This window comes from Colias eurytheme, chromosome 26 (genome assembly GCF_061535395.1).
Source record: "Colias eurytheme isolate Ceu_HAF_F1 chromosome 26, ilColEury1 Martin Lab GWU primary, whole genome shotgun sequence".
NCBI lineage: Eukaryota > Metazoa > Arthropoda > Insecta > Lepidoptera > Pieridae > Colias > Colias eurytheme.
Window position 1 is genome coordinate 5,713,387 of NC_143005.1, and position 15,788 is coordinate 5,729,174.

At 31.8% G+C, this 15,788-nt stretch overlaps 1 protein-coding gene and 1 long non-coding RNA gene across 2 annotated transcripts in view; both read right to left on the reverse strand.

Annotated features, from left to right (window-relative positions):
- LOC149897194 (uncharacterized) overlaps positions 1-15,788 on the reverse strand; it is a 99,986-nt gene that overhangs the window by 46,150 nt on the left and 38,048 nt on the right. The window lies entirely within an intron of this gene.
- Positions 1,699-3,194, reverse strand: LOC149897195 (uncharacterized). Its single transcript, XR_016458222.1, has 2 exons — positions 3,056-3,194; positions 1,699-2,259 (listed from the first exon to the last, which is right to left on the reverse strand). It is a non-coding gene; the product is annotated as an uncharacterized LOC149897195 (long non-coding RNA).

Consider the following 15,788-nt stretch of genomic DNA (forward strand, 5'->3'; position numbering starts at 1 on the left):
GTAATGATGAAAACATTAACCTATCTAATATCAGTCCATAAACGTAACTTTTTAATGTTTTTACACCGAAACGTATAATTAAATAAATTGCCCATTCATTATTTAAATTAACATATTCATGTATGTACATATTTTGTAATATAAACACTTTTATGATAAAAGTGTAATTTGTTACATTATTTTATTAACTACATTTAAAATATTTCACTATTTCATGCAATCAATACTTGTCAGTTGTATGTAGGATGTGTGTGTGTGTGTGTTTTTTACTCTTTCACGCAAATACTACTGATCCGATTACAATGAAATTTAGCACACATATAGAGGGTAACTTGGATTAACACATAGGATAGGTTTTATCCCGGAAATCCCACGGGAACGGGAAATATGCGGGTTTTCCTTTGAAAACGCGGGCGAAGCCGCGGGCGGAAATCTAGTTTACAATAAATACCTTACCATGTCATAGTTTACGTAGTACAATCAACCTTACCTAAAACTATTTTTACTATAACTAAAAATATCGTGAATGAACTGAAAACTCTTCAGTACAAATTCACAAATAGTCCAGTGTATAAATTCTTGGCAAGTTGAATTCCGCCGTAATTAGCCACAGCACGTGATAGTGAACTCGTTAATGAGCGCGGTTCTGCTTCCTGCTACAATAATACGTATCAAGGCTTATTAGTATGAAAAACTTCCTTTAAAAATTTGCATAATTATTAGTAAGGATTCGCAGGTGCAGGTAAATTGGTAAGGATTCTGAGTTTTTATTTATGAAGATTTTATATTGTGTTCACCTGCGCTGTAAACTTTAAATCGTATTTCTTTCCAATTACATTTTTTAAATAATTAATTCATCATCCGTGTAATAAAATTTTGTTCCAGAAACGAAGCACAAAAAATTTTCTTTATTTCGTCAGTATGTACGACATAATATAATATACATACGTCTAGATACCTTTAACAAAATGAGTGCATTGAGATCAAACACAACCTATCTTAAACTAACTACAACTAGATTTCCGCCTACGGCCTACTTCCCCAATTCATCTTATAATACAAAAATAATTAATAATACAATCGAGAATAATCTTTTAAGGAAATCATCGTTACGGACTCTTTCGCCCGTATTCTTTGAACTGCACACATGCATTTAACAATATTCCCGCGTATTTCCTCGTACCGGAATGCTTATCTGCAATCTTCATTCAAATCGAGACCTGGTTACGTGTTCATATAGCAAGAGGTAAATACTGAGTCATCGATTTAATGATTCCACGCGAACTATAAAACAAACTGTTTCGGTATGTATGCAAAACAGTAAATACAATGGGGGCAGAAAAGGAGGGTAAATATCAGTATAAATTCTACTATTTATGCCGTACCTATATGGACACTTACTCGTGATATTATTATCGTGCCATATTTATTTTACAAAATTAAGAAATACATAATTATTTAAGTATTCATGTAAGTACATAGGTACCTACTTTAATGAAATGTTTGACTCCAAACTGAACTTTTTACTAACACTTTCGTTTTCAAAACCCTATTACTTAATATTGTAAAAAAGCACTTAAACAGATGAGCACTAAACTATGACTATCACTATCAAACTATTTTTTACAACAAAGCATCAGTAAAACGCCTATTGTAGGAAGTCTAACAAATTCCACTCAATTGTCATTAATTGTCCGTATTTAAGCAAAAAGGAACCACCCAGCAAAAACGCACTTCTGAGATATTAAAGGATTTACAAAAACATTTGCAGCTCTGTCAGATGAAGTAAAATTAAAATTTATTTTATTTAAATTCATTGATAAATTACTTATTTAAGTATGTGTATATAAATTTGCTCTGAATATTCTTAAACTTTCTAGATAATTAAGAAAATGTGCATGTGGTTCCTTTTAACATTTATCAATTGATAGGTTTTCTCTTATACAAAAAGGAACCACATCCCAGGGATTTAATGATATAAATGAAACTATGTATTTATAATATCGTAATTAAAGCTTTAATTAATAAAATATATAAAATAATACTTATATAGGACGTTTATTCGACGTTATCATCAAATTGGATTTCGAAATCCACCGTGTCTAGTCCATCTATGTGGTCTTCTATTGCATCATCACTAATGAGACCGTTATAAAAACTGTGCATCTTGTGGAATGAGATGTAATATGGACTGAATATCGCTAGAAGGTGAAGAAAGCTTCTCCAGAGGCAGCGACGTATAAGGTTCTTCGTTATCTTCTGTAATAAAAAGAAAAAAAGCTTTAAATCAAAACAATAAAGCCGCGTGGCTTTTATACGTAGGTATATGGCGACAGCAAAATATTATTAGTTCTTATAAAGCCGTGTCCCTACTAGACGACTAAGTATGTTGTATGTACATGCGCCATGTACAAAAAACTGGCTAAGTGGGAGTCGGACTCGCGCAACGAAGAGTTCCGTACCATTATCTATAAAAACGGCAAAAAATCACGGCTTATTGTATGGGAGTTTCTTAAATATTTATTAAGCTATTGCATAGCTTCTATCGCGGGCCTTGAGCGCGGGGACTGTATCGAGAAATTCCGTAACGAAAAAACCTCACTCCGACGGGCTCGGAGGTGTGGCTTGAAGGCATGCTATGCAATAGCTTTACCGCGGCAGTCCCCGAGTGCCATACGTCTTTTTTTATTCTGTTTTTTAGTATTTGTTGTTACAGCGGCATCAGAAATACATCTAAACGTATTTTACCAAAATAGTAGGTAGGTACCTAGATCATCGACAGTTATTTTTAAAACAGGGTTTAGACTTTAGTAGTTTCATCTCACAATGACAGATGAATCGTAACAAAATGATCTCTTAATTCGACTCGCCGCGCCTTCGTGAACAACGAAATTGTCGTTAAAATACGTAAATCCACAGAGGATTCCTCTTGTACTTACTTAATGAACTATCTTCTTAAAATCACACCACAATCGGGAATGAATCAAAAGTGGATAAAGCGTACCTGCATCTCAGATTCAATAAGTACTTAAATGCATTAAATAAAACTACTTACCCGTTGTATCTTCATTATTATCTTCGGTGTTCGTCTCCAATGCTTTTCTTACCCATTGCTTGCTTATTTATTTATTACTAAACATTTTCACATCTAATTTTAAAGGTAATTAACAAAAACAATAGAACTTACTTCGCGGAGGAAAAAAACACCGTCACGTATTCAAACTACTTCGCTGAATGTCACCTATATTGACAGATGTTCGACGTTTTACTTTAAAAATTGGAGTTTTGCACTTTGAGCTATTTAAGTAATGAAATACGTTGTTTAAAGATTAGAAGCATTGTAACAAGTCAAGGCATTTGGTTCCATATAGCGATGATGGGTTTCAGAATGTTTTACAATATTTATTTATGCATAATAGAACCGAATGCTTGTGGTTTTATTTTGCAATAAAAAATTACAATTAAATTATGTATTTATTTTACGCATAACCATACCACAGAAACCTGGTTCCATTTTGTGTATTAAAAATAATTGTTATTAATAGAAATATATGTAATGTATAATGGTACCAAGTAGGTGTGGATCTGTTTTGTATAAAATGACATGATAGTAATATCGTTTATTTGTTTGAACAAAGCAGTCCCGTGGTGCTGTGGTTCGGTTTTGCTTAATATGGTATTATTCGTTGTTGCTGGTGGTTCCTTTCTGCTTTTAGTATACCTTGTTTCCAACGTAAAAATCATGTGGTTCTTGTTTGTATAAGAATTTAGACCACTTTTGAATGAGTATTCTTCAATAAAAGCAAAAAACGAAATTTGTCGAGTGGTTCCATTTTGCATAAATACGGACAATTGTTGTAATCAAGCAATTGTTACCATTCTGTGGTTGAAATTCAACACAATAGGCGCCCTATCATTCACACCATAATATACCTAAGCCCTTGACATTAGAGTTCTTTTTCTATAAACAAGGAAAGTATGTAACAAAAAGTAAATAGTCAAAGTCAGATAAATTACATCCAAGTAGAGTTAAATAGTGTGTGAAGTTAGAATGCAGTAAATTCAACTTATTCTAATGAGACATGCTTAAAATGACTACTGATGTTTAGTTAAATAATAATTTAAATGTTCTATGAGTTCATTACATGCATAGTTATTATTATTTCATAATACTTATAAACATTATATTTCTAAAGTTTTCTAGTTAAAAACTTATAAGCAATTATTTTAACGATAGAAAGTATTGCCACAGATTAAAAAAATAGTTACCTACGTGTGTTATAAAATTTTAATGCCCTTACATAGACGCTCCATAAAAATTAATCAAAACCAATAGAATAAATCGATACAATAGATCGTATCGAATGTAATTTCACGTAACGAATTCTTTATACCTAACATCCATCCATACAAGAATAGAGGGCATGACCTACATCGTAACAGCCATTTAATTTGTTGTTACACGTCTATTATACAAAAATAATCAATCTATTTTGATTAGACGCTTTCTTTGTTTGGGATATCAAAATGTTTAATTGCGATGTGCTTCGCTCTAGTTCTTTGAAAAGTATAAAAATACAGAATTATTTCCAATATTCAATATTTAATAGTGGTGACTGGTGCATAACTAATAGACGCAAATAAAATATTATAAACAATGAAATGTATGAAAACTATGCTAAATTCACGTTCAATAACATTAAGTTACGTATTATAATACGTGCTCTATCAACATTTACTAACGTTTATGTTTCAATAGAGTTTTTTTATTAATTATCGCACAATGTAACAACAAATAGGTTATTAGTCTTTATTATTGGTTACCACAAAATCGTTTTAAGCCAGCCTAGCCGACGTCAGCTACATTTTTTTTTAGTTTCTCTTCCTATCCCCGGACACATACCCCAGCAGGCCTACAGCAAGACCTACAGCAAGGTACAGCTTGAGTATAATATAAAACACAAACTGTGTTAGGCTATTCCTTATTCTTATACTATGGCTGTATCTTGTTCCAATTTTCTTCAGCCTGCTAGGGCACGGATGTTTGCCAACTACCTGGCTCTGATAAGGTTTCCTCATCCACAGTAAATGTAAATATATGCATGTAAATATGAAGCAAGAAACGCTATCAATCCATGGTGGAGATATTTCTCAAGGTGTTTGCGACACGTTCAATTTACACGATTTTATATATAGGGTGTGTGAAAAATAAGTTATGTAAAGAAGCAGTATAGAAATGCTAAGGCCTAAGAGTAACTAGTTGTTGCAATTTTACGTAAATAGATGCATTGTGTCCTTTACTGTAATAATTAATTAGCTATAATTACAGTAATTTAGCATTATTTTCATAGAGCATTATAGATTCATCAACACAATTATTAACTTATAATTTAGAATTTATTTATGGAACTAATGAACTATTATTATTTCTAATATTAGTTGATATACATAGTAAAAAAATAAAATAGCCCAAAAAAAATAAACGGAACAAATATATTACAGAAATGCACATCTTAACAACTTAAAATCCATTTCCTTTATTAAAATAAAACCTAAATTATACGTGTTATAAGCCGATAACACAATAGATATGAGAATAAATAATAAAGTAACGACAATGACAATAAAGCATTGACAATGAATAATGATAACACTACGAACAGTAGGTACTACAGGCAGATAACAATATTTACGTATGTAAGTATGATTCGTGGTTGACTCGATATCGCTTGCATAGAGTACGAACTATTAAGATTTACAAAAGAACGGAACAATAGTGCTATAAATATATTGTTTAGTCCTAGATTTATGTCTAAGAAAGTTAAAACATAGGTCTATTATTCTGTAAAAGTTGCCTTTTATTATAGGGTATCCTTCCAGAAATTAAGAACACAAATGATGAAGACAAAATACTATCTCATGTCGTAAACTTTTCTCAGAAAACTCTTCTGTTTGATAAATATAAACTTGATTGGTACAAACATATGGATGTATCATTCAATTAACTAATAAGACAGCTCAAATATAAAATTTACTTGTGCTACCAATTACATAATCACGAATCCAAACCAGTATCAAAACAAAGCAATGCATAACACATCGATTATAATCATCCACGAATAGCCTCCTGTTACGCAACCAATCGTTCAACTTAAAGCACACGACAGATTCATAATTCTTGTATTTGACACATGTGGGTGGACTCAAAACAATGGCCCATATAATGATGACATTCAAAAACGAATGCGTGTGACAAGCAGACGGACGAGAGGATGCTAATAAGGCGTTGACAAAGAGACCACATGGGCATTAGGCAGCTCTTTGTTGGGATGCTTCTGAGAACGTTGGTGATTGTAACGTTTTAAAGTACTAGCTACCTGACTTGGCTTAGTGCAATTAGGTTATGTAAGCCATGGAAGTAAGTTTTATGGCACTTTAGTTAAGATATGTTTCGTAACACATACATTTTGTAAGAAGCATCTTAAACCAACGTAAAAATTGTAATTAATTAAAAAAAGTTGCGCAATTTATTTGGTCATTCCGTCGGATAAACAGAAAGATAGAAGCGAAGAGCAAATGCAACTATACTATTTACGATAAAGTAAAAGAAGACTGAGAAAATAATGATTTATGTTCTTATTCCCAGCGGTGTGAATGTTTTACTCAAATTAAACCAGCTAACAGGCTGATGTTATGAAAGTGGAAAATAGAGATAAAATGGAAACTATATGTCGCCAAGTAACGCTGATAACAGGGTGTTGCAACTGATTTATTAAACCAGGTTTATCTCAAGAGAGTATAAGATTTAAGCCATTTACAACCTGTTTAATATGGCTTACGTGACGAGTAGAAAACTTGATAGTAGGTACCTATAGCTAGTCTTCATACAATATTTAAAAGAATCCATTACAAAACGCGCAATTGTAGACCAATTATAATTAAAGATTGTCTTGAAATTCCATAGAAGCTATACCCTATAACTCAATTACCTATAAAAGCTGGTGTACTTACCAATTAATCAATACTGATGCAAGTAACAACTCCATGGACATAAATTTAACTCGAAATCATTTCAGCACAGTTAAAATGCGCCACAAATCAAATAATTACACGAATGTCATCACGCCATATCGGCGGACATAATTAATTATGCTCACAATCAATACGTTGTGTAAGAAGTTATTAAGTTGTCGGTAAACTGAGATGTTGCCCAATATGATCCTTTATTACCTTATGATTAAGGATTAATTTGAATCATCGATTTCAAAATTGAAGAAATGGAGTGTTGCTCAATGTTCTGTAAAAGGTAGGGTAGTCTGAAATAATGCATGTGATGTTGCTTTAATAAGCGAAGAGAATAAGGATCGTGAAATTGGGTTACACGATTGCTTAAAGAGGAAGAACTTTTTTTTATTATTTCAGAATGGAATTTATAGCTGATAAGGTTGACATGAGGATAGAATATGAACCCAAGATTAATAAAAAGGTTCATGATGCGAGTTGATACGAAATACGAAATGAAGAAGATGACTCAGTCATACTAGGGAAAGAAAAATATCCTTTCATACTTGGAAGAACTTGGTACTGCTGTGCAGGTTTCCTCTCTCTATTTTACATCGAACAATTTCGATATCCACATTAAATAAAGTAAACAAACAATATAAGGGAAAGTAGAGTTGGCTAAGCTTCAAGACATTAAGACTAGGGTCTAAGGTCGTTAGTGTTGCTAACCTCACGACTTGCACAATGGAAATCATTTTCCATTTAGAATGCAAGTCGGTTATATAGGTTGCATTTGTATGCATTATTATAACGCTATTGTGAATAGAGGTAATATTTAAATTGCTACTCATATTATAAGTCTAGTGGTGTACGCAACTAGTTCAGGGTAAGGAATTTGAAATTAGTTTCAAGTAACCTTCATTTTTCTAATGAAATAGAATTTGGAAATTGATCCAAGACATTACTAACTTATTCCTTACGTGGTGGAACTGACGCAATAGAGAAATATCACCAAATTAACTTTGGTTTCCATTTTGGACAGCGTCTTCTATTTGAATAGGAGTTTTTCTTAATGTTACCTAATAAAGACCACATTTGAATGCTAAAACCGTAGATTTATCGACATACAAGTAGGTACTTTAAATTCACGAAAGGTTCCTAATAAAAACTACATAAGTATATTGCGATGTATCTTTGCGGAGCATTTAATTCCATTGTCATCTAAATTAATAACAATCTCTAATAACATGTTACACAAGCAATTAAACATTGCTCTAATTACAGTCTTCGAATCATTAAGGCACTCCAACCCAGCAATTATAACCAATAAACAGGATACCAGAAATTGAGCAATTTGTACCAAAAAAAACTAGAAGATGATACATTAGTTTGGGAAGCAAATGCCATGGGAACGATAACCAGTGGTATTTCAACGGTACATTTTTTGCATCGGAACTGGGGTGGTTAAAATTAATCGTTACCATCCGCACTCGAACACCGGATACCACTCAAACTGAACGCAAATAAATTATTTATAAAACAAACCTTGAGAACAGATCCTCGCTTTGACTTGAGATGCATCACGTTTCGTAATAATTCATTTTACATTACATTAAAATCACGATTTGCTCCACTTATGTGGAGTTATGTCTCCATAAGATAGGCATTAGACATACATTAACAACATGTAATACAAACTGCAGTAGATATGGTGAAATATTGTAGGAATGTTTTTTAATATACATACTAGTAAAATATACCTGACATAATCATAACTAACAAGTAGAAAGTACAGTAATAAATTTACGATTAGATAAACGCCACGAAAAGGACAGTTAAAATTTTGTAGAAAGTAAGAAATTTAATTTGAGATTAGATAGAGGCTATCGAGTAAAATTCACAGTCACGATTATTTGATAAAAATGCAGCTGTTAACATAATATTGAAGTCACGAATGATACCTCGATTCTATCACTTCCAAAATAGTCAGAGAGCCTGCAGCTTTTCAAACAATGTATTGGATACAGAGCCTTATAATATTATATCTGTTAGGTTTAGGACAAAATAGGCATTTAATCGCAACGACATATTATTATGAAGATCACTATTAAGTTCTCGTCATTTCAATTATACTCTTTTATGAATAGGGATATGCCACGCTCACTACTCGCTTAAAAATAATGGCCTACATTTCATTTTCAACGTATTATCGTTATTAACGTAGCACTACCATATTATATTCATCCTTTTTATGTGTAGATATTAGAATACTACAGTTATTGCAATTATTATTAGAGATATTGATACACATCCTGTATACATATCCCATTGACCACCGAGCGGCCCGATCGGGCCGCGACACAATAGATTTTCTATTGTGTCTGTGATTCCGGGACTGAGGGAATATTATATGCTTTTCGAACTAAAATCAAAATACGAAAACGATTTAGGGGGGTTGGATAATTAATTATTATCAGAGACTATGAAGCGACGTTCGCAAGAAATTTCATACACTTCTTGAAACAAGTTAAAAATGAAATAGAATGGTGGTCCTATTCCTGCTCGGTTATGAAAACTCTATACAACACAATTTGAACGTAGTACAAAATATAAAAATCTGATTAGTTAGAAGAAACAGCCGCCAGCTCTCTGACCAGTAGATGTTTGTACAGAAAACAAAACGTTAGCTAAACACAACATTGCCTTAAATCAAGAGTGATTCATGGACTGTGCCCGGGTATCAATAGATTACTGAATAATTGATGTATTTATTTTATTTTCCTCCGAATTTTATTCACTGGAGATGAATCTTTTGGGGCTGTCGGGCTTTCTTTCTGTTTATTCTCCAAAAATAGAGCGTTTATTCAATAAATTGTAAGTCTATTACATTTGAAACGATTTGAAATTTTGTATGTTTTAAAAGTAGACAGCCAAGTGAGCTTATACTTGTATTAATAATAATCATGCTAAACTCCTACATTGAATAATAAAGGATCCCAACTAATTTCAATAAAATATTAATTATGCACCTTCCTCCTACATTTACTGATCTTCGACAACTATTATATTAGTAGGAATAGCAATTTTTCGTTTGAAATATTTTTATTAAAAAGAACGACAATATGAAATTTTTTACTGAAGTATGCCTCTATTTTTTCAGGGATTACGAGATATGTATATTGAAGGTACAGCTACCTACTTTTAAATGGAAAAAGGACCTTTCCAGTTGAAGGAATAAATACCTATTTTGTTTCTAATTTACGTGTAAAGGTTTATAAATTTTTCTCTACATACGAAATGTGGGAACATTCCTTATCCAATTTATTTATTGATCGTTTCAAATCATAAATGTCACTGAATTAGTTAAACTAACATTAAAATTTACATAATTGAATGATAATCGTCTCATCAAAACTATAAAAATTTCATTAGTAAGTTGTTTTAATCCATTAAAAAGGGGACTCATTAACAAACATCAACAATTTAATTTTACTGAAACCTTAAAAGAATTAAAATAATCTAAATTGTTATTTAATTGAATGCTTGCTACAACATAGGAATGCATATTTTGTTGACACTTTTATCTCTCATATATTTTGTAACCGAAGTATTACAAATACTTGTTGTAATATCCCGACCGATTAAAGACCGGTACCTATAACATGACGCATTATATACGATAACAAACTTACGAAAATATCATAACAGCTAATGACGAATATTTCATTAGATGAACCATCTGATTCACGTACAAATATCAAAATTACGTAACGAATGAAAAACATAAATTTTACGAATCATTTCCATTTCACGAAACAACCAAACAAACCACTATCATTGACATAAAAATAATGAAAACAACCTTTACACTCGAAGTTCCTTATTGCACTTGTAACTGAATCCACTGCAAACTTTAAGCACAAATAAATAAACTTTGAACTTTAATTTATAAAATTAACAAAAACACGCGTCGACATCGATCGATGCGCGAGAGCAACTGACAGAGAATCATCAGAAACGTGCGCTGGCGCATGTGTAACCTGACCGGTTTAAAAAGCTTCCATTTCATTGTGCCGCGTTATGATAAGCCTGCATATTCAACATGGTCGGTTTGTACAATGTTTATTCAACGTAAGTATTTTTAGTAAATACAGACAGGTAACGTTTAGGGCCAAGGGCTCCAATTGTAAGTGGGATTGTAAAATGGGGGCTTTAGAAATCGCCTTTTAAATAGGCCATTCAGGGCAATCCTTTGTTACTTTAATATTATTAGTTTATATAGGTAGTAGGGCCCAGAACAATACATCGTTAAGACCATGCCAAGATATCCTTCTGAAAAGGCTGTAAATTATTACTTAAATTTAAGTAGGTACCTTGAATGGGTAAAAATCACTATTATAATATTAATTATGAGCACAAAAATACCTCCTACCAATATGTATTATAAATGCAATTTTCTTTATTCATTCACGCAAAAATTTTGAACCGATTTGGCTGTAATCTGATATCTGATATGCAATTAATTGAAGCAATACAAAATACATTCACAAATTATTTCTAAAGTAAATGTATAGGAATATGACATGTCAATAAATATTAAGATCATATTTAATATGCATTAAGAAGACCACCTTTAAATTTCAACTTCATTACAGATATTTAATATGGATAGAGCGGATTACCTTTATAAGGAAAATAATATATTGCTACTATCGTATATAATATGTATTTCGAATCATCAATTAATTATAAAAACATAAAATGAATCTCTCAATATTTATATAGATATTTAGTTCAATGATATTTCCAAACGGGTTATAAGTAAATCGCCTTGAAAATAGATTATCTTCTTATATATAAAAATGAATCGCAAAATGTGTTGGTAAGCGCATAACTCGAGAGGGGCTGAACCGATTTCGATAATTCTTTTTTTATTATATTCCTTGAAGTACGAGGAAGGTTCTTATGTAGAGAAAACGTAAATATTATGTACCACGGGCGAAGCCGCGGCGGACCGCTAGTCTTATATATAAAAATGAATCGCAAAATGTGTTGGTAAGCGCAAAACTCGAGAACGGCTGAACCGATTTCGATAATTCTTTTTTTATTATATTCCTTGAAGTACGAGGATGGTTCTTATGTAGAGAAAACGTAAACATGTACCACGGGCGAAGCCGGGGCGGACTGCTAGTATAATATATTATTTACAAATACAAATTGACAGGTTATATTTGAAATTCGACCTTCTCGTTGTGAGAAGCTTATCTTAATACTGTAACGGTTTTAAAAGAGGATTTAAATAAATCCCATAGCCTAAGACTTAACAAATTTTAACAGTTACGTTAATAATATAAGTAGATACTTATTATTAAAAAAATATGTTAATCTTCCATTGTACCTCTTGGTATTTTCTTTTACCTTTAAGCTTGTAATATCTTATTAGATTATGATGTAACATTGGTTTAAATTAGTTTTTTCTTACCCAACACTTAACAGCAAGCAAGGCAAGTGTGGTATATGTCCATCACCACTCTCGTATATTTATAATATTTACAATATTTAAAGATATTTTTAAAAACATTGTTCAAGAAAAAAGTGCTTTCGTTAAATACGTTATTTTTGGCAATGAGTTTCAAGATAACTTACTTCCTTTAAATACCTTATTTTTGGCAATAAGGTTCAAGATAACGATACAAATACGCGTTATTAAAGACCCATAAGATCAACCAAATAAAACAACTCATATCATTATCATAATTATCATATCATCATAATTATAATAAAACAACTCATATCATTATCATCATTATCATTATCATAATTTATCATTATCTCAATACTAATCATAATGTAGTCCAAGGAGATGTATCCTATATTCCCCTGTTTAAAAATAGCTAGCCTCAATAAAAATGGCGCGTGTATTCTAAATACGTCAATTGATCTATAACTCGATCGATTTGGATCAATAACACGGAACGAACGGTGTCAACGTACGCGCAGGATTATATTAGAGCTTGCGAGGGACTATTCACATGTGTACGCAGTAATTCGTATTTGATTTATGTATAAAAAGATAAAAGATTACAATGAAATTTGGTATGTAGGTCAGAGAAATGCGAATCGTTGTTTGTTTGTATCGTTGTTGAAATGACTTAGATAAAGGAAAGATAAAAAAAATCCAATACATTAATCGGCGAATAGATGTAACGAGGCCCAGACGACTCTATTATGAATTTAAAGTTTTGCGAGCCAGAGGCATAAGTCTAAATTTTTAAATATAAACAATTTACACGTGCTATTTAAAACTGATCTAAAAAGATCTCTGCAATGAAATCTCTCAAAAATGTTAATTCATTAATGTAGTAGTATATTAAATGATAAATCTTACTTCTTATATTTTATACGAATAAAGGCAATAATCCCTAATACTAATGACTAAGCGACACATAACAAATTGTAAGCGAATTTTATTTTAAAATTTGTTATTTACTGCATCCGACGACAGGACGATCCGTCTGCGATCCGACGCCGACACGACACAATGTGTCAGTGCAATGGATGTAAAGCTGTATTCATTCAGTCACATAATAAATAAGCTTATGTATAATATTTTGCATGTCTATATCTAAAAACGCTCTGATAAATATCTTCTTCTGTACTATATTCGTTGCCTCAACTAAAAAATTTCTCCTTACTAAAACACTTTCAAGATTTCCACGACAAAAAGAAAACTAAGTAGGTACTTAAATTATTCTCATTTCTTATGCTTTATCCTTCTTATATCTTGAAAATCATCAAACTTTCAGTCTATAAAACAGAAAGGCCATGTATCGTATATCCAAATCATATCCCCATTCATCACATAAAATTATTATAATAGTAAAAGTTATAGAACATGACACATCAACATAAGTTGTTCGAAACCATTATTGATTGTAATACGAACATTTCCTTAACATTATTAATAGTGATACACACCCAGACAGCTGAACGACGCGACTAACTGACGTCAAGTGACGTGACGCGTCGCCAATCTATTGCTGATATACATGAGTCACAAAATTTTAAAACAAAGATAGTTAATTAAAAATTAAAACACAAATAATACCACGTAGAGTCACGTATGCTAAATGCTAACATGTCTTGAAAACATTATGTTTCAACAAGAAACTAAACCGACTTCAAATTATTATCATTACAAGACAAGGAATTTTCAAATACCATATAGCAATACCAATAAATAATGGAAAGTTCTCAAGTAGTAAACCTAAAAAATGTTGAATTGACAAACCTCCTCTTTTATATGAAGTCAGTTGAAAAGACATTTATTATTTGTGTTATTTATGGGTTTTTATAAAATTTAACGAACACCGCTGAATATATATTGTTCTTGCACTTAATATAATTTATTAGACGCCTGCAATTATTTTATTGCCATCTACACTTATAAATTTATTCAATCAAAGCGACGTATTGTGAAAGGTACAATTAACGAATAAAATATACGATCAATAAAATTTTATTGAGAACTATTACAAGATTTTAATAAAAGTCAATAGGTTGTTAAATCTAAATGCGCTCGATTACACTATTTTACTGATATTACAAAAGCGAGTATTATTATATTGGTACGGGAGCTATTAACGTTGAAAAAGAAGTCATTTTAGTATAGCTGGTTTTTTGATATATTGTTCCTCTAGCTATTTCGGTTAGAGTCCGCGCAGTCTGGCTGGCCGGAGTGGTTGCGTTCAGTAGTGCGCATCTTATCTGCACAGGAAATTATCCTTAATTTAAAGTCATTTTTTAACGCGTAATTTTTAAACTTTTGCCTTTAGATAGATCCATCAATCATAATTTTTTTATTGCAAGACGTTTTTTTCGTTGTAAAATAGGTGCCAGACGCAATTTTTAATTTCGTTTTTATAAAAAATTCAAATTATTTTAGAATGTCTGTAAATTTCATATTATGTTCTTCAAACATAATATAATCTAAAATTAATTAGCCAGACGCTAATTCGATTGTTAAGTATTAAATATGTACAAATAAAAACGTAGTGAAAGTAGGTAAGTATAACAATTTGATGATTGTGTATATGGAGAGATAGTTTAAAGTGCAAGAGAGATAGAAAGGGTCGGCCGCGAAAATTAAATAACAATAAAAAATAACTTCTTTTTTTCGAAAATATACCTAAGATGCATAGAAATTGAATTGTTCCTACTCTAGGATTCCCTGTGTTGTGGGAACAAGTACCTTCCATTGGTACATTTTATTCCTTAGGCTAAAAAATAAACTATTAGGGTACATCAACAATCTTCTATACAAAACAATTTTTTTATTACTTATCTATTAAGTTATGGGTTTAAATGAAAACAGCGATTACATAAACTTATGTATATTGTTTCCAATAGCACATTGCCTAATACCACACATTACACACCGCGTACAAGAAGAAAAAGAACCACAAACAAAATACAGTGTTGCCAATACAAGTTAAATTTTCTAATATATATCTAATATTAACAGCTAGCGACCCGCCCGGCCCTGGCTTCGCACGGGTGCAATAATCGCTAAATACACTACAGAAAAACTGTGAACGTTGAATATAAAAACATAGCGGCCCGCTCCGGCTTCGCACGGGTATAAAATACTAGCTTTCCGCCTGCGGCTTCGCCCGCGTTTTCAAAGAAAAACCCGCATAGTTCCCGTTCCCGTGGGATTTCCGGGATAAAACCTAGCCTATGTTACTCGTGGATAATGTAGCTTTCGAATGGTGAAAGAATTTTTA